Source organism: Macaca thibetana, chromosome 6 (assembly GCF_024542745.1).
Source record: "Macaca thibetana thibetana isolate TM-01 chromosome 6, ASM2454274v1, whole genome shotgun sequence".
NCBI lineage: Eukaryota > Metazoa > Chordata > Mammalia > Primates > Cercopithecidae > Macaca > Macaca thibetana.
In genome coordinates, this window is record NC_065583.1 from 132,982,086 (window position 1) to 133,004,234 (window position 22,149).

The 22,149-nt window shown below is 46.4% G+C and overlaps 1 protein-coding gene across 3 annotated transcripts in view; it reads left to right on the forward strand.

Moving 5' to 3' along the window:
- PDZD2 (PDZ domain containing 2) overlaps positions 1 to 22,149 on the forward strand; it is a 480,171-nt gene that overhangs the window by 65,865 nt on the left and 392,157 nt on the right. For 2 of the 3 annotated variants that reach the window (XM_050793801.1, XM_050793803.1), the window contains exon 1: positions 5,927 to 7,365. The exons of the other annotated variant lie outside the window; for it this stretch is intronic. The gene's annotated coding sequence lies outside the window, so the exon portion shown is untranslated. Of the gene's footprint in view, positions 1 to 5,926; positions 7,366 to 22,149 lie in introns of those variants that run through there. 3 annotated transcript variants of the gene reach the window in all.

Below are 22,149 nucleotides of genomic sequence, written 5' to 3' on the forward strand. Positions count from 1 at the left end.
AGCGCTGAGGAGTGCAGGCGCAGATCCAGACTGGCAGGCAGCTCTGCCTGCAGCCCCTGTGTGGATCCACTAGGTGAAGCCAGCTGGGCTCCCCAGTCTAGTGGGGACTTGGAGAACTTTTATGTCTAGCTAAGGGATTGTAAATACACCAATCAGGAATACACCAATCAGTACTCTGTATTTAGCTAACCTAGTGGGGACTTGGAGAACTCTTCTAGCGCTTTGTGTCTAGCTAAAGGATTGTAAATGCACCAATCAGCAGGCTGTCAAAATGGACCAATCAGCGTTCTGTAAAATGGACCAATCAGCGTTCTGTAAAATGGACCAATCAGCGCTCTGTAAAATGGACCAATCCCCTCTCTGTAAAATAGGCCAATCAGCTCTCTGTAAAATGGACCGATCAGCAGGATGTGGGTGGGGTCAGATAAGGGAATAAAAGCAGGCTGCCCTAGCCAATCAGTGGTAAACTGGTCGGGTGTCCTTCCACAGTGTGGGAGGGTTGTTCTTTTACTCTTTGCAACGAATTTTGGAGCTGCTGGTTCTTTGCGTCTGTGCAGCGTTTGTGAGCTGTCCGCGAGGCGTTTGTGATCTGTAATATTCACTGCGAAGGTCTGCAGCTTCACTCCTGAGGCCAGTGAGACCACGAACCTTAACGAACAAGTCCAGGAGTGGTGCTTTAAGAACTGTATAATACTTACCATGAAAGTCTGCAATTTCACTCCTGAAGCCAACGAGACCATGAACTGACCAGAAGGAAGAAACTGCGGACTTACCTTATTTAAGAGCTGTAACGCTCAACCTCGAGGGTCCACGGCTTCGTTCTTGAAGTCAAGGAGACCAAGAACCTTCTAATTCCGAGCACACAGTGTACATTGCGAAGTGGCCAGATGTAGTTTTGAGTTTTGAGTTCCTTGTAAACAAACCACATGGAGTAATAGGTTCAGCAAAGGCCTCAGTTTATGAGTAAGGTTCAGGTTTAGTAGTCAGTGGGGACAGGTTTGGGCCAGGTTACATCTAAGAGAGATGGGCATCTATTGCAAAGGGCAGGACTGGTATGGGCAGTAGGGGTTGGTGCGCAATGGAGGCAGAGAAGCAGGGTTTGGCTGGTAGGGATGTGGTGAGTGAGGAGGAGCCTCTTGACTGGAGCCAGGAGCACGGTGAGCAGCTACGAAAGAGAGTCTGGGCAGAGTTATTTAAAAGCAAAAGCAGGCTGAGTGTGTGGCTCACACCTGTGATCCCAGTACTTTGGGAGGCCGAGGAGGATGGAGTACAAGGTCAGGAGATTGAGACCATTCAGGCCAACATGGTGAAACCCCATCTCTATTAAAAATATAAAAATTAGTTGGGCGTGGTGACAGGTACCTGTAATCCCAGCTGCTACGGAGGCTAAGGTAGAATTGCTTGAACCTGGGAGGTGGAGGTTGCAGTGAGCTGAGATTGTGCCACTGCATTCCAGCCTGGCAACAGAGCAAGATTCTATCTTAAAAAAAAGCAATCCTGTCATTTCCTTCCTAGACTTACAACCTCTGTTTTGAATTGAATTATACCTGCCTCTTTACAAATTCATTTGTTGAAGCGTTAACCCCCAGTGTGACCGTGTTTGGAGATAGGGCTTTTAAGGGGGTAAAGTCAGATCTTAAGGGTGGGGTCCTCATCCAGTAAGACTGCTGTCCTTGTAAGAAGAGGTAGAGAAACCAGAGCTTGCTCTCTTTCTGCTCATAAGCAGAAGAAAGGCACAGCAGAAAGTGACGAGCCAGGAGGAGTGGCCTCACCAGAAGCGAGCCCTGGCAACGTCTTTATCTTGGACTTTTAGCCTTCAGGACTGTGGAGGAAGTAAATTTCTGCAACAAGTCACCCAGTCTGTGGTATTTCATTATGGCTAATGTGAGTAATACAGTCTGTGTAGAAAGATAGCGCCACACCCACATGGAGAGTCCTGCAAATGTGAACTTGCCTTTTTTTTTTTTTTTTTTTTTGAGGGGGAGCGCGTCACTCTGTTGTCCAGGCTGCAGCACAGTGATGCAATCATACTTCACTGTAGCTTCAACTGCTGTGTTCAAACGATCCTCCTGTCTCAGCCTCCTGAGTAGCTGAGACTACCATGTCCAGGTGATTTTTGTCTTATTTTTAGAGACAAGAGTTTCCTTATATTGTCCAGGCTGGTGTCGAAGTCCTGGCCTCAAGTGATCCTTCCGCCTCAGCCTCCCAAAATGCTGGGATTACAGGCATGAGCCACCATGCCAAGCCAAGATGTTCAGTTTTAGAAGAGACTTGAAGCATTACCAATTCTGAGATGCTCCTTTTCTGTTCCGAAATGTGTGAGAGCTGTCTCACATCCACCTTGATAGTAACAGCAGCTCCCAGGCCCTCATTCTCAAGAGAGATGTAACAATACTAGGTTGGGGGAGGCAGGAAGGGCACACCCATGTAGTTGAACCGATCAAGTCCAGTCTCTTCAATTTTGGTCTGGCGTTTTTCACTGTATCTTTTGCAGCCTATTTATCTAAATCCGTGGCCCTTCCCTGCCCCCTTCCGAGCATATATATGACTCACCCACAATTATAAATTAAAATTGTACACCGCGGGAATAGATGGTGGGGGGATAGCAGTGGTCACTGCATACCCCTCATTGACAGCATCTGGTTCTAACCATAAATAGCCCATGGGAAACCAGTGTCCTAGGAGAGGGGCCACGTGGTGGGAGCCTGGCCATTTGTTTTTCTTTGGCTGTCTTCTGGCCAAATGCTTATTTCTCAACTGACTTCTATAGCCCCCAGAGCTGGCTCTTTCTTTTTTCACTGTGCATCCACTGAAGATCATCCAAAGGTCTCAAAGTTATAAAGAGAAACTGATGCTTCTGTTTTGTCCTAAGGGGAAATGCTATTTCTGAAAATCACCAATTCTTTGTAAAGTTGGGTCACCATGTACATTATGCACTGACCAATTGAGGGAAGTAAAATTCACCACCTCTACATAATGAATAGAGCTCCCTAGAATTGTGCAACACGATGGTCTGAGACTAGAATTTCACGTGGGATTGGGCCAAAGTCAATTTAGGGTCACCTTCAGCTCAGGACTAACTGTGTGCTGCTTTGATAACCCATTAAGGGAAGCCCAGTATGTTTTCTTTTCTTTGCAACTTGGATCTTGATGGCCTAGATAGTTTTTAGCAAATGTTTTTGTTTTATTTTTTTGTTTTTTTGGTTTTTGTTTTGTTTTTTTGAGATGGAGTCTCAATCTGTCACCCAGGCTGGAGTGCAATGGCACAGTTTTGGCTCATTGCAACCTCCATCTCCCGGGTTCAAGCAATTCTCCTGCCTCAGCCTCCCGAGTAGCTGGGATTACAGGTACACACCACAACACTTGGCTAATTTTTGTATTTTTAGTAGAGACGGGGTTTCACCATGTTGGCCAGGCTGGTTTCAAACTGCTGACCACGTGGTCTTCCCACCTCAGCCTCCCAAAGTGCTGGGATTACAGGTGTGAGCCACCACGCCCGGCCTTCAACAATTATTTTTAAATTATTATGATGATAAGGCCAGTTGCTGTGGCTTAGGCACTTTGGGAGGCTGAGGTGGGAGGATTGCTTGAGCTCAGGAGTTCAAGACCAGCCTGGGCAACAAAATGAGACCCCCCCCTGCCATTTCTACAGAAAAGCAAAAACTCAGCCGGGCATGGTGGTGCACACCTGTGATCCTAGCTATATGGAGGCTGAGGCAGAAGGACAGTTTGAGCCCAGGAGGTCAAGGCTGCAGTGAGCCTTATGGCAGTGCACTCCAGCCTGGGTGACAGACTAAGACCCTGTCTCAGAAAAAAAAAAAAAAACAAAACAAAACGAGAGAGAAGGTGAGAGCTAAGGTGTGTCCTGGGCCACTTTTCCTCTTCAGCACAACTTGAATCATAGGGAAATGTGGGTTCAGAAGAAGCACCTCCTCCCATAACTCTAGGGCTTTGACTTCACCAAGCTTCCTTCAGTATCTTCTCCAAGGCCATAAAGTCATGTCCGCTGGGTGCGGTGGCTCACGCCTGTTATCCCAACACTTTGGGAGGCCAAGGCAAGTGTATCACCTGAGGCCAGGAGTTTGAGACCAGCGTGGACAACATGGTGAAACCCCGTCTCTACTAAAAATACAAACATTAGCCTGGCATGGTGGAGCATGCCTGTAATCCTAGCTACTTGGGAGGCTGAGGCAGGAAAATCACTTGAACCTGGGAGGCAGAGGTTGCAGTGAGCCAAGATCGCGCCACTGCACTCCAGCCTGAGAGACAGAGTGAGACTCCGTCTCAAAAAAGAAAGAAAGAAAATTGTATCAACACATTTCTCTAAAAACTGGTTGAAAAGGAGCCACTTTTGGAGAGTGTGCACGGGGGAGCGGCTTCTCGCCCCTAACTCTGTTCCTATGTTGAGGAGATTTGGGGCTAAATGTTGAAAAGCCGGCGGGGCGCGGTGGCTCAAGCCTGTAATCCCAGCACTTTGGGAGGCCGAGACGGGCGGATCACAAGGTCAGGAGATCAAGACCATCCTGGCTAACACGGTGAAACCCCGTCTCTACAAAAAAATATACAAAAAACTAGCCAGGCGAGGTGGCGGGTGCCTGTAGTCCCAGCTACTCATGAGGCTGAGGCAGGAGAATGGCGTAAACCCGGGAGGTGAAGCTTGCAGGGAGCTGAGATCCGGCCACTACACTCCAGCCTGGGCGACAGAGCGAGACTCCATCTCAAAAAAAAAAAAAAAATTTTTGAAAAGTGAAGAACCCGTGAAGGAAGTGGCTTAGAGGTAAAAGGGAATTCGAAGAAAAATAACTGATCCACAAAATTTAGTTTGAAAAATACATGTAGAGAGCATAAACTACTTGAACTTCCTCTTTGGTTGCTGGACTGTATTTCTGTGATCCCAGTAGCACTCTGAGGCTGTCACATGGGTGACAGTTTTGCGTATTTGACATGAATTACACTAGTGAATGATGTGGAGATAAGTGTAAGTAAATTAGTGCAGGTTTGTAGTACTAAATAAAGTTTTGATAAATCAGTGTCATTAGTGCAAAATCCATGCAGAACTTGGATTTTGGAGTTGGCTGAACTTCTATCCAAATTCCGACTCTGCAGCTTGCTGGTCACCTTGAGCTTGTTTCTGGCTTCTTTGACCCCTAGTTTCTTCATCTATAAAGAATAGAGATATGGCCAGGCGTGGTGGCTCATGCCTGTGATCTCAGCACTTTGGGAGGCCGAGGCGGGTGGATCACCTGAGATCAGGAGTTCGAGACCAGCCTGGCCAACATGGAGAAACCCCGTCTCTACTAAAAATACAAAATTAGCTGGGTGTGGTGGTGCATGCCTGTAATCCTAGCTACTTGGAGGCTGAGGCAGGAGAATCGCTTGAACCTGGGAGGTGGAGGTTGCAGTGAGCCAGGATTGCGCCATTGCACTTCAGCCTGGGCAACAAAAGCAAAACTCCCATCTCAAAAAAAGAAAAAAAAGAATAGAGATATAAGAGGCTACCTCATTAGGTTGTTGTGGAAATTAAAGGAGATAACCTGTTTGCAAAGCACCTAGTACAGTGTCTGTCGTGGAGGAAATCTTCATTTAAATGCTTCTATTTAAATGCTTCATTTAAATGCTCATACAACGAGCATTTTTTATTTTAAATGAAGATTTCCTCCACGACAGACACTGTACTAGGTGCTTTGCAAACAGGTTATCTCCTTTAATTTCCACAACAACCTAATGAGGTAGCCTCTTATATCTCTATTCTTTTTTTTCTTTTTTTGAGATGGGAGTTTTGCTTTTGTTGCCCAGGCTGAAGTGCAATGGCGCAATCCTGGCTCACTGCAACCTCCACCTCCCAGGTTCAAGCGATTCTCCTGCCTCAGCCTCCAAGTAGCTAGGATTACAGGCATGCACCGGCACGGTGGCTCAAGCCTGTAATCCCAGCACTTTGGGAGGCCGAGGCGGGTGGATCACGAGGTCAGGAGATCGAGACTATCCTGGCTAACATGGTAAAACCCCGTCTCTACTAAAAATACAAAAAAAAAAAAAAAAAAAACTAGCCGGGCGTGGTGGCGGGCGCCTGTAGTCTCAGCTACTTGGGAGGCTGAGGCGGGAGAATGGCGTGAACCCGGGAGGCGGAGCTTGCAGTGAGCCGAGATCGCGCCACTGCACTCCAGCCTGGGAGACACAGCGAGACTCCGTCTCAAAAAAAAAAAAAGAAATAAAAAATAAAAAATGCATGTTGTAAAAAGAAAAAAGACACACAAAAAAGTACATGTTGCAACAATTTCCAGCCATGCCTTGTGATAGTAACTGTTGTTTGAGAAGCTCTTGCCAGCTGCCGAGTCTCTCTGGGATGCCTCCAAGCCTTAGCATTCAAGCTGGGGTCAGAGCAGCTAAAGGCATTTGTAGACACCAGGGTCCGTGCCAGATGTTCATCATGGATTGATATTGGTAAAGGGATCTGGACTGCCCTTCTTCCTAAAACAAAACCAGCAAGGCTCATTCCTTGTGGCTTTGCACCAGAATTTGCCATCCAACCTAATTAAAGGGCAGAGGGTCCATGTGCACACTACTAAACCAGAACACGTACTGTACCCCGAGCTACTGTGTATATGTGTGTCAGGGGATGGGAAGGAAAGTTAAAAACAGAGGAGAGGGTCTCTTTGCTCTTCTTACCTAGGGGGAGCTTTTCAGTGAGTTCCTGCATAAAGACCCCAAAGCAGAAGCAAGTCTATGCTTGACTGCACATGTGGCTTAAGCCAAGGGGGACTTTAAAGGACACGCACAAGCTGGAGCGTGTGCAAAAGAAGCATTTCCCTGGAGCTGTCGGTGCAGAGAGGTGGAGGGAGGTAGCGGTCACTCCTGAACTGTGACTCAGGGTGGGTGTCTGCTGCGGTCTCCACCCACTTCCTCTGTGACCCTGAACTAGCCATGCCTCCCCGACAAGCCTCAGTGTCCTCATCTATAAAATGAGCCAGATGGAACCTGTGAACTGGAGGGCCACCGAAAACTTCAGCACGACAAGCCCCTCCCCGATCCATGATTGCCCGTGGCTGGAGCAGTGTGAGGGTTATCTGCTGCAGACCTGCAGGCTTGCCTTTGTGAATCTGAGCCAGTCACTGGCTGCAGCTCTCAAAGGCACCAGCCTTAGAAGGAGGGGGAGTTTGCCCTTTGTATTCTTTAAAAATAGAATAACAAATAGACAACACTTGGAACCTTTGAGTCTGGAAGTCGGTAATTAACTTGAGTTCTTGAGAAATTGTACATGTCAGCTTAAAAGAGGGAAGTTGGTGGTGAGCTGAGGGCTAGGCTGTGGGTGATCAGAAGTGTAGCGTCTCGGTCCAGGATGCAGGTCCCTGACTCAGGTTGGACATGGTAAGGCCAGGGCACTTGCAGGGATCAGTGTGAGAACCCAGAGCCCTGAGGAGCACTTATAGTTGCCGTGGAATGGGTCCCGTGAACAGATCATCCTGGTTATCTGTTTCTGCAGTACAACCCACTCCAAACTCAGCGGCTTAAGAGAATAGTTATTTTATTGCTTATGATTATTTGGGCCAGGAATTTGGGGAGAATTTGGTGGGTCAGTTCCCTGCCTCACATGGCATTGACTCAGGTTTCTTGGTGGAATTCAGCTCATGTCTGGGCTGGTCTAGAAGTCCTAGGAATGTTTTGCTCTCAGGTCAGAGACCTTGGCAATGAGGAGCTGGATGACTGGGTTCAGCTGGGGCACTGCGATGGCTGGGCCTGTCTCTCTCTCTCTCTCTCTCTCTCTCTCTCTCTCTCTCTCTCTCTCTCTCTTCCTCTCTCTTTTTCTCCCTATAGTCACAGGGCCTCTCCTTTTCCATCCTGTCTCTCCAGGTGGCCTCTTGAGTGGGGTCGCTAGATTTCTTACATGGCAACTCATGGCTCCCAAGAGACAGTAAGCAAAGCTGCTAATTCTTCTAAAGGTTAGGACCCACATGGCATGGTGCATTTTTGCCATATTCCATTGGCCGAGCAGCCACAGAGCAGCTCGGATTGAAAGGAGTGGAGGAATACACTTTGCCTCTCGATAGGGAAGTGACGTGTGTGCACAGAAGAGCGCAGGAATTGAAGGCAGCTGTCTTTGAGGATAAAGCTGGAAAAGGATTTGGAGTCTGGGGTCGCGTTAAGGGCAATGGAGGGTAATGATGCCAGAGGGTCTTTGTGTGTGCAAGGGTGTCAGCCTAACTGTGCCAGAAGATCAAAACTCCTGACTGCAGGAGTGAGATGTACCCAACATGAGCCTTCTTTGTTCCTTGCATTCTATAGTAAATAATTCTGACCCAGTGATCTGCTAACTCTGACTATGGCTGCCTGGACCACAGTGTTGAGAAGGATTCTGAGACTATGTCAAGCTTTAGTGCCATGATGGACTGGTCATGTTTCTCTTGGGTATGGAATTGAGGAGTGGCCTTGTGCCGTTTAGATTTATTCCATACCTGGGTCTGACCATGCTGTGGTCTCACCAGAAGGGAGACAGGTATATTCATTGGCCTTAACATTTGCCATGTGTTTTCCCAAATGCCTCGTTTGCAGGGCTGGCTTCCTTCTCAGCAACTGCCTGCAGCCTGCCTGGCCTTCGAGGTCTGCCTCCTTCTCCAGGCTCTGCTGGAGGACCCTAGCTTCTGGATTTCTATAACCTTGGGCTAAGTGATTTTCCCCCGTGAGATACTACCGTGCATTGTTAATTATCTTTTCATCTGCATACTAATTATTCCCAATTAGGCTGCTTGATAATTGAAATCAAGAATATTTCTTGGTATCTGCTGTGGTTTGCATATTTGCGCCCTGCAAATCTCATGTTGAAATTTGATCCCTAATGTTGGGCCTAACTGGAGGTGTTGGTGTCATGGAGGTGCATCCATCATGAATGGCTTGGTGCTGTCCTTGTGGTAATAGTGAGTTCTTCCTCTATTAGTTCCTGTGGGAGCTGATTGTTAAAAAGAGCCTGGCACCTCTCTGCCCTCTCTTTTGCTTCTTCTGTCACCATGTGATCTCTACATGACAGCTCCCCCCCTTTTTGTTTTCTAAAGGCAAAGTCTCACTCTGTCCGCCAGGCTGAAGTGCAGTGGTGCAATCTTAGGTTCAAGTGATTCTTCTGCCTCAGCCTCCCGAGTAGCTGGGACTACAGGCACGTGCCACCACACAGAGCTAATTTTGTATTTTTAATAGAGAAGGAGTTTCACCATGTTGGCTAGGCTGGTCTCCTGACCTCAGATTGTCCACCTGCCTTGGCCTCCCAAAGCACTGGGATTACAGGCATGAGCCGCCACGCCTGGCTACTCCACTTTTCATTCTACCGTGAGCAGAAGCATCTTGATCACCAGATGCTGATGCCAGCACCATGCTTCTCGTATAGCCTGCAGAACCATGGGCCAGATAAACCTCTTTTCTCTATAAATCACCCAGCCTCAGATATTCCTTTATAGTAACACAAATGGACTGAGATGGTATCCATCCTTCTGATACCCAGTAAGTACACTGGCATTTCTCCTGAATGGCAGTAACTAAAGACAGGTATCAGAAGATTTGAATATATTGAATCTGTCTTTCCCTGCAAACAGGCATCGATGATGGAAATAGGTTTGTAGCCACTAGGTTGGCTCAGTAAGTTTTACCAGGGAAGTTTACTGGATTGGAAATAAGGGTGGCCAGCTAAGGCTGAAGCAGAACTGTGGGTCAGCTACCCCCAGAGGCGGGTTCCAGTTGAGGTTGTCAGGCAACCAGGGCTGATGCATGAGTGATTCCTAATGCTGTATCTGTGGGTTCCACTGTGTCTAGGCTTCCACAGTCCTTGTTGTTTGAATGATCATGTAGATACTTCCATCAATATTCTGGTAGATGGATGGGGGATGTTTAAAGAGTCCAGAGAGGGAAATAGTGTCATTGAGGAGGCAGGAGAAACTTTTGGAAGTGTTATGGGAATGGGAACAGGTCATCAAGCATCCCTATTATGCAACCTCATACCGTTCAAGGAAAGGTTTTGTTTCTTTTTGCTGCTGGAGAGCTAATGTTTATCTGGTGCTTATAATCCCGTATCTGCAGCTCAAAATTGAGAAAGTGGATTTGGCAGAATTCCTTTGAGTCATGTACTGCTCTATTTGAGTTCATCTATTTGGGCATATAAAGTCCCTAGACATAATGTTAAGAAACAGACACATAATTTATGTTACTTTATTTCCAAGAAATAAAATGGCTGGGGCCGGGTGCGGTGGCTCAGGCCTGTAATCCCAGTACTTTGGGAGGCGGAGACGGGCAGATCACGAGGTCAGGAGATTGAGACCATCCCGGCTAACACCGTGAAACCCCGTCTTTACTAAAAATACAAAAAAATTAGCCAGGCATGGTGGCGGGCACCTGTAGTCCCAGCTACTCAGGAGGCTGAGGCAGGAGAATGGAGTGAACCCGGAGGCGGAGCTTGCAGTGAGCCGAGATAACGCCACTGCACTCCAGCCTGGGTGACAGAGCGAGACTCCATCTCAAAAAAAAGAAAAAAAAAAGAAAAGAAAAAGAAAGAAAATGCCTGGTTCTGTGGAAACTGGGTTGGTCCATGGTTGGGCAAGGTGGGAAAAGTCAACGTCTTTATTTATTTATTTTTTTTTTGAGACTGAGTCTGGCTCTGTCGCCCAGGCTGGAGTGCAGTGGCCGGATCTCAGCTCACTGCAAGCTCCGCCTCCCGGGTTTACGCCATTCTCCTGCCTCAGCCTCCGGAGTAGCTGGGACCACAGGCACCCGCCACCTCGCCCGGCTAGTTTTTTGTATTTTTTAGTAGAGACGGGGTTTCACCGTGTTAGCCAGGATGGTCTCGATCTCCTGACCTTGTGATCCGACCGTCTCAGCCTCCCAAAGTGCTGGGATTACAGGCTTGAGCCACCGCGCCCGGCAAAGTCAACGTCTTAATTTTGGGCAGGACTCTTAGACATCTGATTTCTGTCTGTTCCTTTCTGGTCTCAGGTAGAGAGGGCTTTGTAGTAGAGAGGGCTTTATAGAAGAAATTTCTTGAAGAAACTAATTCTTCAAGATTAGATTGGTTCTTCCCTGGAGACAAACACCCATGGCTGACACACCTGGGGAGGTTCATAGGTTTTTGGATGCCCCATGGGAAAGTCATGCTTCTTCGTGGTCTAGTGATTCTATGGGTCACCCAGCATCCCCACTGAGTTTCCTTGTGCACATCCAGGAACCAAATAAATCAGGATCTATTTTGTGATCATTAAGATGCAGAGGCAATTAATGTTATTTATGACATACTAGAAGCCGGATGACATCTTAAAGTAAATTCAGACTCATCAAAGGAAGATAAAATTATATGTAGCTCAGCCACAATGTCAAATGAATTAATTTTATTGACTTTTTGGTAGCTGGTCGCCTAAAAGTTGTTCACTAGAAAAGCCACTTAGTCACAGGCTCCATTTTACCAACTGCTAAGAACAACAGCAGTAACAAATATAATTTGTTGATCCACTGTGGCCACTGTGCCACATGTTTTGTGTACCCACGACCTCATTTCATCATTCTGGACTAATGGGAGCTTCTGATGCCACCATTAAGAAATAGATACCATAAAAGAGCTGATTCCTTCATCTCTTTGTTGGTTTACATGGCTTTTGTGAAGTCATTCCTGAAAAGGTTGATTCTTGACTTTGATGTAGCAAACATTGACTGAATCTTCCTGCATTCTCTCAGCCCATGCAAAGCTCTACAGGGCATATGGAGAAGGCCCCTCTTCTGCTATTTCTTTGCTCTTCATTCTTGCCCCAAATCCATGATCTCACAGTAGATTAGGGACTGCCTGTATATGAATTTGGCCCATCTTCTCCCCAAACTAGCTTTCTCTCTCACTTCCATTCAATTTCAACATAATGACAGATAGAACCAACACCTCTTTCCCTCTTTTGAAGAGGATGTACTTTGCACTGCTTGGAAGGAATGAGTTGTTAATTTACAGTTACTGAATGCTTATTCACATTCAGCCATCTGTTTTAAAATGTACCCGGGTTTTGTTTTAATCAGGTATGGCGAGAGACACAGACATGGAAATGGCTGTCATGAAGAAAGAAGCTTATACTCACAGATCCTTAGAAACAGAGGCCTAGAACACCACACAGGGCCACACCTGGACACACTGGGTCAGGAGGCAGAAAGAAATTGAGGGGAAAGTGTGGGGAAATGTCTTTATTGTGGTTTTTGAGGCAAGGAATGGGCAAGGCAGGGTTAGCAGGTTTAGGATTGGCAAGTTTGTTGTAGGCCAGGCGCGGTGGCTAACACCTGTAATCCCAGCACTTTGGGAGGCTGAGGCAGGCAGATCACTTGAGGTCGACGGAGTTCGAGACCAGCCTAGCCAACATGGTGAAACCCTGTCTCTACTAAAAATACAAAAATTAGCCGGGCGTGGCAGCGCGCACCTGTAGTCCCAGCTACTGGGGAGGCTAAGGCAGGACAGCTGCTTGAATCCAGGAGGTAGAGGTTGCAGTGAGCTGAGATTGTGCCACTGCATGCCAGCCTGTGTGACAGAGTGAGACTCAGTTTCAGAAAAATACGAAAAATAGAATTGGCAAGTTTGAATAATTTTAGTGGCCTTTGGGGCACAGGGGCTGTCCCTAGTGGTTTGATACCTGGCCCTGGAATGATTAGGGCAGGGGGCTGGCTCTGTGTGAGAGTTCCATCAAAGAGGTAGTTGGTGGGGAGGTGGGTGGCGGTGAGAGGGGGTAGGAACGCCTCTTGATTGATCGGTTAACATACGAAAGGTGGCCAGGGCGGTGCTCACGCCTGTAATCCCGAGGAGGGTGGATCACGAGGTCAGGAGTTCAAGACCAGCCTGGCCAAGATGGTGAAACCCCGTCTCTACTAAAAATACAAAAAAATTAGCCGGGTGCAGTGGCAGGCGCCTGTAATCCCAATTTACTTGGGAGACTGAGGCAGGAGAATCGCTTGAACTCGGGGGGAGGTTGCAGGGGGCTGAGATCATGCCACTGCACTCCAGCCTGGGTGACAGAGTGAGACTCCATCTCAGAAAACAAACAAACAAAAAACCATATGAAAGGTGTACTGAAGGCAAGTGGTTTGTTATCTCTAAGAATTGGCTAGCTCTAGGAGAGGAAGTCTCTCCCCAGGCAACAAGGCCCCAGATGCCAAAACATTAAGAATACAGAAAATAAGAAAAAAGAGTCAATAGATCATTCTTTAAAATATTTACCCAAGCCGGGCACGGTGGCTCACGCCTGTAATCCCAGCACTTTGGGAGGCTGAAGTGGGCGGATCACGAGGTCAGGAAATCGAGACCATCCTGGCTCGATTTTTAGTAGAAACTCCATCTCTACTAAAAATACAAAAAATTAGCCGGGCGTGGTGGCGGGCGCCTGTAGTCCCAGCTGCCCGGGAGGCTGAGGCAGGAGAATGGCGTGAACCTAGAAGGTGGAGCTTGCAGCAAGCCGAGATCGCGCCACTGCACTCCAGCCTGGGTGAGAGCAAGACTCCGTCTCAAAAAAAAAAAAAAAAAAAAAAATTTACCCAAGAGACAGTGCGTATTGGGTGCCGGTTCTGTGTGGCCTTTGCGAGTCTAGACCCAGTGTGGTATTGGAGCTAGTCCTGGGTGTGTGGGAGGCCCTCAGTTAATGTTTGTTCCATAAGTGCTGAATGAATGCTTCAAACTTGTCACTGGAATATATAGATGTGCCTAAATCGCCGTCTCTGCCCTCAGGGAGAATGCAGTGTAGCCTGGGAAAGAGATGCGTACATATATTTATTATAACATGATCATTGCCATATTAAAACCCACAATCATGTCCAAACCTACTTCTCCTAGGGTCCTTGCTACCAGAGAATGGTGCCAGTAGCTTACCTGGCCATTAAGTCAGAACTTGAGTGATCTTAGCTCCTCGCTTGTCCCTGCTTCCCTCCCCCTTAACCTCCCCAGCCTTCAAGTTTGGTGCATTCTGTCTTCTGAAGCTGTCCCTGAATTTGTCCCTTCTCCATCTCCACTGACAGTAATGAGAGATGCCACGTGGCTGCACTCCACCAGCCCCTCCTAGAGGCCTGGTTAGAGTGGGAGTCCCCATTCCCGTTGTCCTCTGTGCCACGCAGAGCCTGAGCACTAACTCAGAGCAGCTGTCACCAGCTGCATCTGGGAGGGGACAGTGCAGGAGGGAAGGCAGGAGCCCTTCTGGGGGCTTTGCCACCCAGGGAGTCCTGCTTCAGATGCTCTGTCACCTCTGGAAACCACTGTCTCTGGAAGGAGCCTGGAGCCAGCACAAGTCCCAGGGACAAATTTGTGGTAGACAGTTTGACTCGGCCCCTCCCACCTCCTCCTTGCCTCTCTTCCTCGCCTCTCTTCTTCTCCTAATTTCCCTTGGGGCTTTCTGAAGGGGTCTGGCTTGAGACAGTGCTGTCAGCTCCTCCCTATAACTCATTCTTGCATTAATGGAATTTAAAGGTCACTCTTTCCGCTGGTTTTGGTGCTGTGAAAGAGCAGAGGAAGGAAGGTGAGATGCTAAGGAGGGCAGGATGCGTGTGTCAAGGAGTGACTTCCCAGTGGGGATGGCGAGTCAGGAATCTGCTGATTTATGGAGGACAACCCTGTATGTTTCCCAGCGCAGGGCTGTAATTTGATTTTCCACCTTCCCAGCCTGGGATGTGAAGAATAAACTGAGGAAAGAGCCAGATGGGCCTGGCGGAAGAAGGTTTGGTAGCCAGAAGCTCCAGTCCGGGTTCCATGGTCTGAGTCTGCAGGCTCCAATTTGAGGCTGGGAGGCCTGAAAGAAAGGCATCTTAGTCTGCCTGGGCTGCCATAACAAAGTACCACAGGCCGTGTGGCTAAACAACAGACATTTATTCTCCTACAGTTCTGGAGGTTGAAAGTCCAAGATCAAGGTATTGGCAGGTTTGGTTTCTTCTGAGGCCTCTCTCCTTGTCTTGCAGACAGCCACCTTCTTGCTGTGTCCTCTTCTGTGCTTATGCATCCCTAGTGTCTGTGTCCTAATCTCCTTTTCTTATTAAGCCACTAGTCAGGTTGGATTAGGGCCCACTCTAACAACCTTTTCTTTTTTTTGAGACGGAGTCTTGTTCTGTCACCAGGCTGGAGTGCAGTGGCACGATCTTGGCTCACTGCAACCTCTGCCTCCTGGGTTCAAGTGATTTTCCTGCCTCAGCCTCCCCAGTAGCTGGGATTACAGGCGCATGCCACCACACCCAGCTACTTTTTTGTATTTTAGTAGAGACGGGGTTTCACCATGTTGGCCAGGATGGTCTCGATCTCCTGACCTCATGATCCACCCACCTCAGCCTCCCAAAGTGCTGGGATGACAGATGTGAGCCACAGTGCCCTGCATAACAGCCTCACTTTAACTCAGTGACCTCTTTAAAGACCCTATCTCTAAATACAATCACATTCTGAGGTACTAGAAGTTAGTTTCAACATATGAATTTGTGGCAGGGGTCACAATTCAGCTTGTAACAAGTGGGTAGCACAGTGTTAGGAAGGCCTTTGAATTGCTGTTCTCACAAATATTCAGGTGGCCAATAATTTGTGAGTCAGTGGTGTCCATTCAATAAAATGTTGAGTCATTGGATTCCACTATCTGATCTAAGAGCAATTTTACTAGCGGAAAATAGGATGCTGTGTGAAGTGTGCAATCTATTAAGTAAAATTCCAGCAAACAGAATGGGCACAGAAAAGGGGAAAACTGTTGAACTAAGCAGACTAGAGGTTTTGAGTTTTTGCTATAATACTTGCTTACTTGCACAATTATTTTTTCATCCACTGCACTTGCCGACAAAACAGTAGCAGGTGCCAGAGTTTTAAAGTTTCTGGGTGACAACTTGAAACTGACAAAACTCCTTGTACTAAATAAATTTTCGCTATATATTTGGAAAAACTCACTATTATTCAGTTTTAGCAATAGAAACATCACTAGTATTCCAAAGGAACATAGTTGGAGAATCATTAAGGGAAGCAAAATCCCTGCGTTTTCTCTAATTAGAAGATTTAGGGAACAAATAGTACTTTTCAATGATTACCGAAAGAAAGACGACTTGGGAAGCTAATGATTTACAGTCTAGCTTCTCCATCCATTTTTTTCATTTAGTCATTTAATCAACAATGATTGATTGAGTGCCTTGAATATGCATAACATTTTGCTAGAGACTAGTGATAGAGAAGTAAATGAAACTCAATCTCTGTCTTGAGGACCTCAGTTACCAGTTAAGAATTTGAGTTGCAAAATACAGAATCAGCTCTAGCTGGTTTAAGCAAAGAGGTTATTTATTAAAGCAGCTCTAGCAGAGGCAGAATTGGCCTGGAAGCAAAGCAGCCAGTCCAGGCAATGCACTGCCCCAGTGGAGATCTTTCACTCATATCAGTGCCCTGGCACCAATGCTGGATGCTGAGTACAAGACACTACTTTAACCTCCTCTGCTGTTGTCTCCTGAAGTTGGGTGTCTGCAACTGCCTTTGCCAAAATGGCTTCCAGAAGACAGTCGCTGCTTCACCTCTCTCCCTTCTGATTGGCAGAGCCCAGATCACATGTCTACATCTTAGCTACAAGGGCAGCTGGGAAAGCAAGTTTCTGCCCTCTGCCTTAAAGATGTGCAGAATCAGAAGACAGGAGCTTCTGCAAATAGAATGTGGAAAGGTAATGGGTAGCCAAAAAGCACAGCAGGTATCCATTCTAAGCTCCCAGTCTAATGGAATAAACAGACATATGTTCAGAAACTACACAACATACTGAAAAACGAAGCTATACTCGAGGTATGCTTATGGCATGATGATATAGGGAAACTTCCCCTTTGCCTCTGAAGGTTCACAGCAAATCAGCTGACAAAGGACAGATTAATAGGGGAAAAAGAATACAAGTTTATTTCACCATAGTTTTATGTGCCACAGGAGCCTTCAGAATGAAGACCCAAAGATTCAGGGGAAAGTGTCCATTTTCATGCTTAGGTTTAACAAAGTTTGGACTGCCATGTGGAAATATGATTGGACAAAAAGCGTATGATCTAGCATGAGTTGGCTGAGTGGGGAAACCTAGCAAGTCCTATCTGTGTAGCTTCTGCTTGGCCTGTCTGTGCAGTGTTCTTTCCTACTGGGGATGGGGCAGGACCCTCTCTAGAATGGAAGTCTTGTGATCTACAGTCAAACAAGATAGGTCAGATCATTTCTTTATGGACGGTTTTTACACAAAGGTTGGGGAGAAGGTGGGAGTTAGGGTAATATTTTTAGGTTTTATGGCTGGCTTTGGAGAATAGGGGTTCTGGTTTCTCTGAACCGCCTTGGGGAAAAGGCATTCGAGTTTCTTTGGGTGGCCTTGGGCTGGTGGGGAGAATGAGGGAGTCAGAGACAAGAGGGCGGGAGAAGGTTGGAGAGAGCTGCTTCCAATGCCTTCATTTTGGGTTATTTTCTGAGCCCCAACAGTGAAGACCAGAAAGGGAGCTGTTAACAGACTGGCGTGGTCAGGGAAGGCTTCCTGGAGGAGGTTATGGATGACTGAGTACATTCTGATGGATGAAGCAAGAGAGGAGCAGCTTAGAGTTAAATAAGAACAAGGACCCTCACTGTCTGCCTCACTTAAGGTGCCTCCACAGTGAGTATGCCAGATTAGAAAAATGGAAACTGATGAAGCCAGAAGAAAAGACAGATTGGAGAGAACCCCTGTGAGAACTCCCTGGAAAGTGCTCAGCCCTCCCCACATAGGGCTATCCACATAGTTGCCTTTCCTTGTATCCTTCTCTCTCCCAACTCTGTTTTCTTCAGATGTCCTAACAGGTTAGGGCTTCCAGTAGGAAATATACAGTGCCTTTTCAGAGGGGCTTTTTGGAAATACAAAGCCTGACTCCAAATACCTGGCTCTTTTTTCTTTTCTTTTCTTTTTTTTTTTTTTAGAAAAAGTATTAGGAGACTAGTAAGGAAAGCAAAGGATAAAGTGAAACGTACAAGCCGCTCTGTAACTAGCATGTATATATTTATGGGCTATCTTTAAAAAAGAAAACCAACCTCAAAGGCAATTAAATTATGCCTAATGCTTTGCGATTTTTTTCTGCCTTCCCTATCTTAGATTTCTTAAGAAATTAGTCTTAGCTGTCTCAAAAAAAAAAAAAAAAAAAAAAAAAAACATGAGTCTTAGCAGTGCCTTGCGGTTGTGTTTGGTCAATAAATATTTATTAATAATGAAGAGACTAAGAATGAGGATATTTTAAAGGCGGAGATTGGTTTACAGAGCTGGTTTATGGGAATCTACTTCCCTTTAAATCTGTTTCTCCTCTGGATTTCCTCATCTCCATAAATTGCATCCCTTAGTAATTGGCTTCACTCAGACACATAGCCCAGCCTTCATTCCTCCCTCTGTCACCCCACGAGCCATCCATCAGCAAGTCCTGTCTGCTCGAGCCCAACATCATCTTGAATGTCTTCTTCTCCCCAGGTACACTGCTTCCATCCCCAAGCAAGGCTGCTTCCTCCAGCCTAGACAACCTCACATTGCTCTTCTCTAGACCGTTCTCACTGTAGCTGAATATTTCACAGCAGAAATGTCTCTTTTGCATAAAACTTTCCAGTGCTGGTTTCCCATTGTTCTTAGACAAAATTCAAGGCCTTGTGTGAGGCAGCCCCTGACCACACCACACACTCTGCTCCTCCCTGTCACCTTGGCTAGCCAGCCACACTAACCTTCAAGCCATTCCTCAAGCATGCCCTTGGGTTCCTGACTCAGGAGCTCTCCCACTGCCTGGACGGAGAGCCTGCCCCCTCCTCTATGGCCTCCCACCCTCTCCACTCTGTGCAGCTGATTTCTTATCTTTTATGTTTTTCCCTTTCATTTTGTTTTTATTATAGCATGTTTGCTTAATTTACAGCAAGTAGAAAATAAGCTGAGTCTTGTTTTGATCCAAACATTGATGTTTTAAAAGTTGTACACAAGATTTGTTAAAAAGAACGTATAAAAATGCCTTTTTATAAGCTTCTGTAAGAAAGAAAATACAAAGTTTAACCCCACAACTTTCCTGTTTGCTAGAACTGCAAACTACTACAGTTTTTTGTTTGTGTTTGTTTGTTTGTTTGTTTTGAGATGGAATCTCACTCTGTTGCCCAGGCTGGAGTGCAGCGGCGCAATCTCAGCTCAGTGCAACCTCTGCTTCCTGGACTCAAGCGATTCTTCTGCTCAGCTGCCCAAGTAGCTAAGATTACAGGTGCCCACCACCACACCCGGCTAATTTTTGTATTTTTAGTAGAGATGGATTTCACCATGTTGTCCAGGCTGGTTGTGAACTCCTGACCTCAGGTGATCCACCCTCCTCGACTTCCCAAAGGGCTGCGATTACAGGCGTGAGCCACCGTGCCTGGCCCACTGCCACAGTTTGAAATAGACTTTTTGTTGTTTATACACCCAGGAAAATCTAAAGAAACGTGCATATAAGTGATTGCATAGCAGAACATGAACATTAACTGCACACAGTAGAGAAATGAAAGTTAGAGGCCGGGCGCGGTGGCTCAAGCCTGTAATCCCAGCACTTTGGGAGGCCGAGATGGGCGGATCACGAGGTCAGGAGATCGAGACCATCCTGGCTGACACGGTGAAACCCCGTCTCTACTAAAAAATACAAAAAAAACTTAGCCGGGCGCGGTGGCAGGCGCCTGTAGTTCCAGCTACTCGGGAGGCTGAGGCAGGAGAATGGCGTGAACCCGGGAGGCGGAGCTTGCAGTGAGCTGAGATCCGGCCACTGCACTCCAGCCTAGGCGACAGAGCAAGACTCCGTCTCAAAAAAAAAAAAAAAAAAAAAAAAAAAAAAAAAGAAATGAAAGTTAGAAATACTCCCAAATATACAAAGGTTCTAGAATCAATGCTTTAAACACATTCTGCAAGCAGTATTTAAAAACCATTGTTTTGTTCTTTACAGGCAAAGCCTAGATTACTAAAACCAAAATTGAAAAAAGTCGTCCTTTAAAAAGAATCATTTCTCCATGATAATTCTTACTTATTTCTGTAAGCAAGCAATCTGAGATTTTTAAAGATGCTAGTTTTTTGGGTTTTTTTTTAATTCCTGGAATGAGATTGGACGTGTCAAGTCACTTTTGTCCCCAAAATGATCTTTCAGAGAAATACTAGAAATTATCAATGGTTAAGGGTATTACTTCTTTATTTTTAGTCAGGTATTACACTGATAATCAAAAACTCAAAAGATGTGACTCTTGCTTAAAACTGACTGATACTTTTTCCAAAATTACTTTAAATTTCATGGCACCACAGGATCACCTGGAGTGAGAGTGTTGTCCTTCAACTTGCCTCTTATTTTATTATTATTATTATTATTATTATTATTATTAGAGACAAAGTCTCGCTCTTGTCACCCAGGATGGAGTGCAATGGCGTGATCTCGGCTCACTACAACCTCCGCCTCCCCGGTTCAAGTGATTCTCCTGCTTCAGTCTCCCAAGTAGCTGGGATTACACGCGTCCACCACCATGCCTGGCTAATTTTTGTATTTTCAGTAGAGATGGGGTTTCACCATGTTGGCCAAGCTGGTCTCGAACTCCTGACCTCAGGCGATCCACCCACCTCGGCCTCTCGAAGTGCTGGGATTAACAGGTATGAGCCACCACGCCTGGCCCTCAACTTGCCTCTTATTGGATAAACTGAGGTGTGGAAGGCAAGCCTCTCTCATAAAGAGACAGGCAAATTTTGATATAAATGCATAGGCCAAGTGCTATAAACATCCAGTTTCAGTTCTTTTACACTATGCACACACACACAGAACCTACTTTGAAACAATTTACTTGTTTCTAACAGCTGTAAGAAAACTAAGCAATGTTATGGTCAACAGTGCTCCTTAAATTTTAGCATAACTGCATAAGAATATTCTTTTCCCCTTAAAATTATTTTGGCCATCATCACCTGCTCAAATTTTAAGGTGAGCTTTTGTGATGTTTTCTATGCTCCAAATCTTCATGGGAACCAGAAAAAGACTCAATCTCCCTGAAAGGCCGGGCGCGGTGGTTCACGCCTGTAATCCCAGCACTTTGGGAAGCCAAGATGGGCGGATCACCTGAGGTTGGGAATTCGAGACCAGCCTGAACAACATGGAGAAACCCCATATCTACTAAAAATACAAAAATTGGCTGGGCATGGTGGCGCATGCCTGTAATCCCAGCTGCTCAGGAGGCTGAGACAGGAGAGTCGCTTAAACCTGGGAGGCGGAGTTTGCAGTGAGCGGAGATCACACCATTGCACTCCAGCCTGGGCAACAAGAGTGAAACTCCATCTCAAAAAAGAAAAAAAATCTCCCTGAAAATACTGTGTAACCTAATTGGCATCATTCCCCAAGACAGTGGGGTTAACAAAAGAACAAATCCACACTGCATCATAAATAATGATCATGGGCCTAGACATCTTAATAAGACATAAAGGTCCACCCTGAACCTAAATGCATCTGGCCAGTCAGTGTTGTACTGTGGCTACCACCTCACTCTTTTATCATTCTATCTTATTAGCAAGCTACATTTCTAGGTTAACAGTTCTACCAAATATGAATACGAAAGTTTATTTTTAATAAGACAGTGTTGCAAATTATGGTCAACTAACATCTTTTCACCAAATACTTCAAGCATAAAAAATTAGAATTTTTACAGAAATATATAGAGACACCACAAATTGGTAGCTGTCCATAACATTAAACAAACTGGGCCGGGCGCGGTGGCTCAAGCCTGTAATCCCAGCACTTTGGGAGGCGAGGCGGGCGGATCACGAGGTCAGGAGATCGAGACCATCCTGGCTAACACGGTGAAACCCTGTCTCTACTAAAAATACAAAAAGAAATTAGCCGGGCGTGGTGGCGGGCGCCTGTAGTCCCAGCTACTCGGGAGGCTGAGGCAGGAGAATGGCGTGAACCCGGGAGGCGGAGCTTGCAGTGAGCCGAGATCGCGCCACTGCGCTCCAGTCTGGGCGACAGAGCGAGACTCCGTCTCAAAAAAAATTAAAATAAAAAATAAAAAAAAAAAAAAACAAAAAACTGAACTCCTAAGAGTGGCTTCCCAGACAGGCACAGTGGCTCACGCCTGTAATCCCAGCACTTCAGGAGGCCGAGGCAGACGGATCACCTGAGGTCAAGAGTTCGAGACCAGCCTGACCAACATGGAGAAATCCCATCTGTACT